Source organism: Strix aluco, chromosome 3 (genome assembly GCF_031877795.1).
Source record: "Strix aluco isolate bStrAlu1 chromosome 3, bStrAlu1.hap1, whole genome shotgun sequence".
NCBI classification, from domain to species: Eukaryota; Metazoa; Chordata; class Aves; order Strigiformes; family Strigidae; genus Strix; species Strix aluco.
In genome coordinates, this window is record NC_133933.1 from 29687980 (window position 1) to 29697972 (window position 9993).

Consider the following 9993-nt stretch of genomic DNA (forward strand, 5'->3'; position numbering starts at 1 on the left):
AACATGCAAAGGGCAAGAGGGTTTTTTTTAGTCATTAAGCACTTGTTCATTTGGATGATACAACTTTTTCTGAGTAGCTTCCGCAAACCTGAACGGGTGTAATAAAATGTCCACCATAAAGAAATCATCCCGCGTAGCAAACTCATTTTTATTGCCTTAATGTTGATCGGATGAAATATTATTTAAAGGTCCTACTACAGTGATCCTTCCCTGGGTTTTCCCTTCCCTCACTTAAAGTGAGATGCCAGAAAGAAGGATAGTTTGCCGTGAAGCATTTTTTTGACATCTCCAGCTCTGAGACAGAAAGCCTGTTGTTACACTAACTCTTTGGATTTGGGGGGCAATATACTTTCTCCTCATTCCACCAGTTACCCTGGAGCTGTAAAGTGCATCTCCTCAGATGTGCCTCTACACAATGATTTTAAAGCATTTTGCAAGTGGGAGGTGCCACCAGTGTTAGATGAAATAGAGAGGAATAACCTCATTACAAAGGAGGAAAAACAAGAACAAAAATGTCAACCTGTAGAGAACTTGCTGCTGGCAAGAACAGGGTTCAACTTGAGCCTCTTGTCCTGCGGGCATCTGCAGGTATATGGCCACCCTGCTGCCTTGGCTCCTCGGGGTGTGCCTGGCATGAAGCAGTACACAGTGCTTGAGCTGGTGGATCTAATGACTCATCCGCAGGCTTACTAAGCAAAAATCATTATCTCTGGTAAGTGTGAACACAGACCATAACTTCCTGCTATACATGATAGATACAGAAACGTAAGAGGCTACCAACAACTCGCAACTAGGGTAGACGAAAATTTTGTTGCATACTATGGGCCGGTGAGCAACCCTTTTCATTTTCTGTGGGTGTTTCAGTCTTTCTGTTTCACGGTGGGGCTGGGTGTTACTGCAAACTGCACTTCCTAGCCGGCCACTTGCATCGTGATTGTGTCAAAGCTGCCCAGAGAAAGTAGAATTGCAGCTGAGATACAGCTGAGCAAGATTAAACTGCTCTTTTTGTTTGCACTGTTTATCTTTTCCCTTGGCAGTGCACTTCCCTGCATTCCTCTGGTGCACTTTAGAACAAGTAAGCCTTTTGAAATGATTCTTCTAGCACAGAGAAACCACCTCAGGCAATCATCAAAAAGCCAGGCTCAATTTAAGTGAGGCATACCGGCAAGAAAGAACAAAGGTGAAGCTTTTTGCCTTGAAAAAGTGTGAAGCTGACTGTTGCAGTCTGCTGCAGAGGAGATTTTATTTAGAAACACACACACAAATACAGTCATGTAAAATAGAAGATGTTCAAACTCTACTGGCAGCACTTTCTTGCTAATGATGTGGTACAAATGGTTTGAGGCTTAAATTCGACAAGAATAATGTAAGAAAATTTATCTACTGCTTTTTTACCTTTCCATTGGCTTCACACAATACTGTCTTCATCACTCCTCTTGGCATCAATTCCCCTCTCTGTAACATGGGCCTTCTACTTCCCTGATGCTCTGGCCCTTTGAAATGCTCTCATAAGAAGTTCTGTAGGTCTCTCATATTTAAAGATGACTATTGATTGTAGAGGTATAAAAAATACATTGGTACTTACAGTTGAGCTGGAAAATTATGCTTCTACGGTATCATTATTTTGCCATGATAGGTTGCTGCAGGGACTTACATATTAATGTTTGATTTACCACAGCATGACTTCAGTGGTGGAAAATGAGCAACGGGCAAGTGCATAAACACAAGGCACTGAGAAAGTAGCAAATGTTTTCACGCATTGTTCTGTCTGATGATTTGATAAATCAGTAAGTTCTGCCTTTAAAATAATACAGAAGACTTTCAGAGACTTCAATTTGAAGATGCTAGTCTTTTCTGAGGTGAGAATTTTGTTCTCAACCTTCATAATTTCCTTTGCTGAAAGAAGTTTCCAGTTTGATGACAACAATGCCCAGACTGGATGCCCGGCCAGAAGGCAGGTGACAGCAGTGGAAACCCAGCTACAGTTACACTAGGAACTGCTATCAGTGGTACCTGGACTTACAAAGACCCTATGAGGAAATGATAGCTCTGTGTGCTGAACCTGTTTGGAAATAAGTGTATGGAAAATAAACAGCTTTTGTTGTGCCAGGTTTGGTTGAGAGTGCTTCCCCTTTTAACAGCTATTCAAATACCAATCTATTTTTAGCATTCCAAATATTTTTACAGCACAGTTTTGGCATGTATTTTCATACCATAATTTGGAAGGACTAAGTTAAGGTTTTGCTTTTGCTTTTTAAAATGAAACCAGAGGCATAATGCAATGCCCTCTTCAGCCGAGAGCCTGCACAAGAGTGTGATTTCCCTTGTAGTGGGATATGGAGTGAGTATAAATTAGAATCTAACACCTGAAATACAGTGGACAACACCTTCTGTTAGTGTAAAGGAGCAGAGCTGCAGTGTCAGTGGAGCCTGGCTGATTTATGCCTGTGGGAGTCTGGCCCTTTGTCTGTGCAACCCACATTGGTCATGGCTGGTAGGTCTCAAAACAGCCTCATTTTCTGCTTCTGGATAGAGACTTTCCCCTTGTTGCCCCATGGGACTCAGTGGATACATCTTGCAGACCCAGAGCTAACCCATCAGGGGAGTGCTTTCCCCTTCTGCCTGACCCCGTTCTTAGCAGGTCACCTTGGCATGAAAAATTGCTTGTCTCTGCAGGTCTGTGCCGGGCCAGATCCTGATTTTGGCTCCCTACAATTACCCCCGCTCTATTTAGTGAGTCAGGCCTTAATGTTGAAATGTTCACTGGTGCCAAAGGTCCTTGGAAGACAAACTCCTGCTTTCACACATCTACTGCAGAGCCTGCCTGGAAGCTCAGGGGATGAAGGCTCCTCAAGGATTCAGGCACTCCCGAAGATGAGTGGGAAGGTGGGAACCAAAAGCTCCGATTTCTGATCCCGACACGTCCTGCCCACGTTGCAGCGGCTGATGCTCCCCTACTTTGTTCAGTGCTAACACTATCATTTTGTTGGGGTTTTTTTAATTCACCAGGATACAACATGAAACAGAGTCCATTTGGGTTGTGAGCTGTCAGTGGCTTGCCCATCAGTCACAATGGATGTGTCGTGCCTTGGTCACTGTCAGCTGATATTCCAGGAGCAATTTTGATGGTTTGTTTGTGCTATATCACAGCACCTCAAGCCAAAATGGGAGTCTGTTCTGGTGTTTGGCCAGCCACAGTGATTTGATGGTAATTTTTACACCTAGTCAATGTGAGATTGAATTAATCTTGCTATGGTAGTGGGGTTCGCAGCACCTGAGTGTTGCTGAGCAATGCAAAAACTGGCAGATGTCGGAGCAGAAAGGGACTTTTCCACAAAGGATAAATCATTAGCAGGGTTATAGCATATTTGGTAAATAGGCTGAGAAGTTGAAGCGAAGCTAAAATACCGCTATACAAGGTGTTCAGGAAACCACTGTGTGTTCTAGCTTTCTATAATTAAATAGCTGCCTTGTTTCGACCCAGAGGTGGTTAATCTTCAACAGCAGATGAGCCACTTTGTTTTGTAATAGGCAAAGGCAGCCTGAAAAGGGCTTTGGTTAGATGCAGAAATCATATTGTCAACAAGAATAATACTTAATTACTAAGAGCTGGAGTCCTGGCCAGGAACAACACATCTTCAGGTTTACGCCCTTATGATCAGAAGGATAATCTATTGATAATCCAGTTTTTTGAGGAAGAATAACTGGAAAAGCAGTCTGTGAGCAGCTGAGACTGCATTCTGCTGGGTGCCGGTGGTGAAAGGATGTATTATCACAGTCCTCGGCACTTAATCATTGAGTGGAATACACAAAAATAGCCAGGAAAGTTGCAGGCTGTGCTGAATGGGTTGAAAGGTTGTGGGAACATGTTCTGGCACACCCTAGTGCTGTGGCGAGACACACAACGAGGGGGAAGGGGAGTGAGCATTTCGGCGGGCCTGGGCAAAGGGGAATATACTCTTGTTTCCATGTAAACCCTCTTCTCTCTTTCACTCAGCATCATTTTGCTTCCTGGAGCAGAAATAATTTCCATTAGTCATTTAGGGTAACACTTTTCTGATGCATATACTGTAGAAATGTCTCAGCTGCAAATCTATGGTCGCGTTCAAACACTGGGAAAAAGATGTAGTATATTACGCAATAAAGTATTTGTAAACACAGATGACTTGAGTTTAAGAACTTTGATCAGCTGAAAAATAAACCAATACAGGATTACAACATACAACAAATGAGCCAGGCAGGGAACCTGCCTGTGGCTCTTATTAAACCACCACCATTGCAAGAAAAACCCAAGGCCCATCACTGGAGCAGGTAGGAGAGCAGGTACCCCAAGGAAATTAGGATAAAGAGCCACTTGGTTGGCTACCTGTGATATATATATTAAGAAAAAGCCCATAAAACCCAGTCATTGTGCCACAGTTAATACCAAGTTAGCCGCCTTGCTGCCAGACCAGCCAAGGCATGAATACTAATGCTGCCCTCAGCTGCCATAGAAATTGTCTCTTTGCATAAGAGCAATGAAGACCTTTTGTCCTTAACTCACTTGTGCCAGGACTAAGCCAGGAGCTCCAGCTGCATCTGCAATCAGACAAGCTCTGCTTAGCAGCATTGAACTCGCAGCATTATATTTAAAACTCACTCTTCTCCGCCTCGCAGGGAGAAAATGAAAAAGGACTTGCACACACGTTCTTCAGTAGGGGTGGCCCCAAGGTGGTGTCCCTGCTGGGTGCACAGCAAGCAGACAAAAGTGCAGCCAGAATTTGCCTTTCTGAGCACTTTGGCTGTGTGAGCACAGCAGGGGACCCACAGGCCCTCCCCGAGGGGCAGCGATGGGGACAGAAGGTGGTGGGAGACTGCACAGACGACGCAGGGCTGTGCTCAGACCAATGGAGGTGCAGGGATGCAGGTGACTGAAAGAAATACAGCTCTTACCGCGGGCCTGTGTGCGGTGGGAAAGTGGAGCAGCACAATTTTGTACAAATCCAGAAGTGAGTGGAAGTCTTTCTCACTCGACAGGAAGCCGAGGGCTCTGCCACCAGGCAGCAGCAGCAGTTCCTTCAGCCTCGGGCCAGCAGCAGCATGTCAACAGCCAAGCCACAGGTTGTATTACACACTGCTGGAGTTGTTCTCAGTGTCACTCTTTTCTACCTGATATGGCTGGGGGGCCAAATAGAAAATAAAATTAAAAGAAATTTGTTTTCGTGAATAAAAGTTTTCCTGCTGCCTTCATGCTTGAGAGTATCTGTGGTTTTATGTAATACCACTCACCCAGCAGTCTCGCATCACTTTCTTGAAGGATCGCCTACGTAGTGGAGTTAGTGCAGAGCTGTTACTTCAGAATAGCCGTTTCTGAACAACCTTGTGCAAAAACAGGTTTATTCTGAAATAAGAAAACCTTATTCTGGTTGATCTTAATACACCGTCAAAACCGACTTCTTTCCAAGAGTGAATTAGGTTAAATCAGACCAGGTGCAAGAAGAGTGCCCACACACAAAAGGATCAGAAATAGCCTTCAAACTCACACCCACTCTTAATTGGGGTGAACTGGCAAACATGGACAACTCTCCCATTGCACAGAGGAAAAAAACTACAGCGTATAGATAGGAGACACAACATGGTCCTGTTGCATCTCTTACGCAAGGTACTTTGTTCTTTCAGTTTTTTTCTTATGTTGATTACTTTTCCCCTGCTAACATCTGCAAACATCAGCTTTCTCTTTATCACACCAGTCATGCTTCTTAAAACATTTGCATGTGTACAAACAGCTGATTCCTTATGATGCAACACTTCCAATTTTCACATAACCACCTTGCTGTCAACTACCTGCAAGCAAATCAAAGTCTAGTCAAGAAGATCAGAGCTCATTGCATTTATGTCAGTCATAGGTCATTTTCAAGAATCCAGTGGATGTCTTGATCTCACAGTATACACACTGTCACTTCCTCCATCAGTAAATCCATGAAAATTACAGGACAAAAATAATGGTGACACTGAATAATTCAGTAATACACTCCGACAATATCTGCTAAACTCCTGTCAACACAGCCTACTTCGCTGTCGTTGCAGCATACAGTGGAACTGGCTTTACAGTCCTATGGACTATTATTAGTCTGGTTTTTGGATACTTAACACCTTTTGCAAGAATGGGAATAGAACAATAAACTGAGATTTCTACATAATGATGTTACAACTAGAAGGATAAAACCCGAACCAAACAAGAGTATATTGATATTTTGTCACAGTTACAGGTAAGTTGATGTAAGAATGATCAACTCTACCAGGTCAGCTTAGTCTTTGCTGCCTGGATTTGTGTCCATCTCCTCCCTTGCCATCCTCACAATACAATGTGAGAGCACGCTTAGAGGCAACCAGGGGGTTACATAATTTATGACCCAAATATAAAAATCCAGGCATGGTACAGAAGTGGATGGCTGAAGATACTTTACCTAAAGATTCAACCATTCTTCTTTAGACAAGGGAGAAGTAAATCATAAAGCTGAGTCTTTGAGATAAGGAAAGACATAGAGCAGCTTTGTGTTAATACCAGTGGAGATACTACTGTGGCACATTAATGTGAAGGAATGAAGAACTTCCTTAGGTGTTTTACTCAAGCTTGAGAAATATTTTGGAGTTTGTATGTAGAATCTCTTTAGCTCATGAAAGAGGAGAACAAGAGGTAGTTCAGTCTCATATCTGAGCTTCCTACATATTGGATAAGAGACCTGTAGTAGTAGAAATATCTTTAACCCAGACCAAAAAGTGAATAATCTGAGCTAACAGGTGAAAGGCAAAGCTAAAAAAAATAAAAATCTTAAGTCAGTCAGAATCTTTTCACAGTATTGCACCTCTAGAATAATTTTATGTACAACTGTAATAGACCCATTATCACTTGAAGCCTTTAAATCAAGATTGAACAACTTCAAAAATAAGAACTCCTGTAGCTTAAAGATACCATGTTGAAATCATTAAGACAGGGTATTTGGACTATTTGGATCCTTTCTGATCTTTAGCTCTATGTCTAGTTGCACAAGCCTGGAGTAATGAGTCTTCCTGCTGTAATCTAGTTGTATTTTTAGTCCCTGGAATTTTTCCATAATGTGCAAATTAAGATGGAAAGTTACTTATTCTAATTAGAAAAATACATAAATCAGATTGAGGTTCAAAAATGAAAGGTAATCCTTCGTTATAATTTTGCTTTTGCCCTTCTGGGATCATGCTGTTCTCAAACCACTGTGCATATTTCTATAAACAATTGACATGAAATGTTTCTTCATAAGTTATTTTAAAAGAAACTATGTATAGACGCCTTCATGTTCGCTTTCTCCTTGTCCTTTCTTTCCATAGCATTTGGCCTTTTGTGCAGTGCAGATGGAGAACACTTGGTTATGGTCAAAGCTGTTCTTTGAAAGACGACACATGGACACTGTATAGTGGCAGAATGTATTTTGTTTATTGTAGACTGGACCATATACAAATCAGAGAGAGGAAAAAATGAAAGCCATTGGGTTCTGTTTTTCTGTGTAGAGAAACAGAAGGTGATAATTTCCACTCACTTGGGAAACCATTTAGGTCAGCTTCAGAAGGGAAAGAATAAAATTTGCTTGTAATGGACCTGAAGATGAACACTATTTCCCACTTACTGCAAAACCAGTATTTGCTATGAAAAGCTCTTAATATTTGACCTTGAGGAACCTCTTTAAGAGGCATTCTGGATGCAAGGCCTACACATAAACCTTTGAATATGGTAACACCTCTAGCCAGCTACCGAATGCTTTTGGCAAATCCCTGGCTGAAAAGCATATATTTCTAAATGAAATTTATTAAGAAATTATATACCACGTAGAGATAGCACCTAGAACATTTTTCAATGCCACAATAGTGTGTTTTTCTCTAAACTCTGTAGGTCAGTTTACAGGGTGGTATGGACACTCAAAAGTAAGATAGACCATCCAGGAGATTTCAACCATATTCAGTGGCTGCAGAAGCAACAGTGCCAAAGGAAGATTTTAGCACTCCCTGACCAACAAGTTACCAACTCTACACATCAAGAGATAGTTTGACAGAACAGTCCCTTCAGTGACAATGCTGTCCCCACACCCTCACTTCTGTCCCCTCAACGGTTTTGGTATAACAAGCTGCTGAGCCAGGGAACTGAGGCAATTAAATTTTTGGTTTTCTTTGTAGTTAGCTTCCCCAAGGGATTCTTAAGTCAGTGCTGTTACCAGAAGAAATGCTTGCCAAGGCTTGCTGACCGTGCATCTGTACAGATCCTGGGAGTGCCTCTTCAGTTTTGCCAAGTCAGGTTAGCTCAAGTCACTGTTAAACTGCTATTAAACTAAATTGGTTGACTGCTCATAGCTGAGCAGTGAGAGGCATAATTTCCAAAAACGCAGTAGTAACAACTACTGGAAATAGCACCATCATGAACTGCCACGGTCATTCCCAAATCCCACTTGGCAATTAGAGGGTAAAGACTGAGGACAGAGACAAGACATCATTAAGCAGTATCATCTGCATGGAAAAACCTGTAAGATACGTAAGGTGGGATTTACATATATACATGGGATTTGGGAAGAATATCTCAAAAGGCTTAATTTGATTGTAAAACATGGAGTACAGAGTTTCTGTAAATCCTTTAGAAGGAAAGGTAATTCAGAGGTATAGCTTACTGGCTCAAAAGAGCTCGGTTCTTTGAATGCTTAGTTCAGCAAATGTCTTGGGTAAAGACAGCACTGGTTACCTTAAACCACTTGACGTACGATTTGTATCAGCAATTCTTCCACGCTTTTGCAATCATGATTTTATCACAATAAGGTCAAGGCAGTTGGACATAGAAGAATGTAAGTTTCAGTTAATTCTCCTAGGCTCTGAACCAGGTTGACGTCAGCTTAAGATGAAAGAAATTATGCCTGGTGGTCCATAAAACAAGTTGTTCCACTAAACAAGCACTATTTGAAAAGGGAAAAATCCTCACATCCCCACACAATATTATTCATCCAAGAGGCAACCCATTAGTGTAAATCATCTCTAGGTAGGCCATTCACAAGATATAGGAGATACCGGGTTTGCTGCAGAACATTTCTGCAGGAGGAAAATATTGTAAAAGAAGTGAAGGAACATGAAATCCTGTTGTTGAAATGTCTGACAACCCATGTACTTCAATAGGGTCAATATCTCCTTGTCCTGCAACCTGTTATTTACAAACTACATGTATAAATCCTGCATGAAAATCTGGCTGTAGGCAAGGCAGGTTGTACCCTACAGAGTTGCTCTGATAATTAAAACTAAGACAGAATTCAATCCCAAACCTACTTATTTTAGATTATGTTTCTACTACTTCCATGTACCCCAATATCCAGAAGTAGGTTAAAATTAAACTAACAGATTTTTTTATATGTATGTTTTGCCCAAGATACGAGATCTATTCAGATAATCCCTTTTTAAAAATCCATTTTTAAAACAAGAACTATAAAAATTTGCCTGAAATATTACATTACCTTTCCCAGTTTCCTAATGGCATGTCCTCAAAGCTCATGGGAGAAAGTTGTTCTGGTCCCTATACATATCTGAATGTTCCTGCTAAAAGATACAACTTGATGATGACTATTTTTCTTATTTTAAAAACACACACTACACATTTACTTTTGCTTTGTAGCTGTAAGAGACGTTTCACAAAAGCTGGTTTCTCTCAAGTCATTTATTTCCTTGCAAAATACAATCTACAACATAAAATACAAACCAGCATGTTTTCCTCTAATCCCTTTCAGTTACCATATTATTCAATGCTACTGTAAAGCAGGTGTGAAAATTTCAGATGGAAAACATGAGTCAGTTGGATCACATCCCTTTCAAACACCTCAATTCTTTTGTAGCAGAAAAACTTAATAGGGATTCAGAGGTTTGGTTTGGTTTGATTTTTTTTTTGAAAGTTCATAGGAACTATTATACCAGAAGACAGAATAAATGCTCCAACCTAAGACAAATATCTTCTAG